The 1,016-nt window shown below is 38.3% G+C and overlaps 1 non-coding gene across 1 annotated transcript; it reads right to left on the bottom strand.

The window, feature by feature from the left end:
• Nucleotides 1-336: 336 nt before the first annotated feature.
• On the bottom strand, nucleotides 337-409 carry TRNAG-CCC. The gene has a single exon. It is a non-coding gene; the product is annotated as a tRNA-Gly (tRNA).
• Nucleotides 410-1,016: the final 607 nt, after the last annotated feature.

Here is a 1,016-nt window from a genome sequence, read left to right as displayed (position 1 = left end):
TGTGCATGGTGGTTGAGGTTAGGGACTCTTTAGAGCTGGGAAGGCACCGCTGTGCATCTTCTCAGTCTGAGTCTCCCCAGTTCCATAGAAGACACACAGCAATAAGTCAGATAAAGCATGTGTAAGTACTTTTGAATCAGAAACTTAATATCACAGAGACAACAATCTGTCCTCCTTTCCTATGAACTATATTCATGGGAGCTAGAGGAAGGTGGAATGTGGATAAATAGTAGGATTGTTTTTCCAGAGGTTCTAACTATGCTTATTTAATTGTATTTTCTTTTTTCTTAATATTTAATTTATTTATTTGGCTTGTTCAGATCATACAGGATCTAGTTCCCTGACCAGGGATCGAACCTGGGCCCCCTGCATTGGGAGCACAGAGTCTTAGTCACTAGACTACCAGGGAAGTCCCATTTAATGATATTTTCAATCAACTGTTCAAGGAAGATGAAATGAACCTATTATATAAGTGAAGGTGAAGGATACAAAATTATCTCTAAACCCAATGTATCTGACTAGATTGGATATGGAAACTACAAAAAGAAACAATGAAGAAAATGCTTTACCAGTTCCAAGATATTGTGCTCAGTGATTTTATTTATCTCGTTTTATTTTCAGAAAAGAATTATGAAAGTTATATATTGTCTTTATTATAAATATAAAAATGGTAGATCTTGGAGAGTTGAGGTATTTTGCCTGTAGTTATAATGCATATCCAAGCTTCCCAGGTGGCTCAGTGATAAGGAATCCACTTGCAATGCAGGAGACACAAGTTTGATCCCTGGGTCAGTAAGATTTCCTGGAGATGGAAATGGCAACCGCCTCCAGTATTCTTGCCTGGGAAATCCCATGGACAGATGAGCCTGGCAGGCTACAGTCTATGGGGTCACAAAGAATCAGACACAACTTATCAACTAAACAAACCAAAAACAATGCATATCCACATTTCAAATCCCTGTCCCTTTACCCAATACACATGCTGTTCCCAATGAACAATTTTGTCTTTATGCTGT

Source organism: Cervus elaphus, chromosome 4 (assembly GCF_910594005.1).
Source record: "Cervus elaphus chromosome 4, mCerEla1.1, whole genome shotgun sequence".
NCBI lineage: Eukaryota > Metazoa > Chordata > Mammalia > Artiodactyla > Cervidae > Cervus > Cervus elaphus.
The sequence above is the reverse complement of the archived record's forward strand: the minus strand, read 5'-3'. Positions and strand labels throughout refer to the sequence as shown.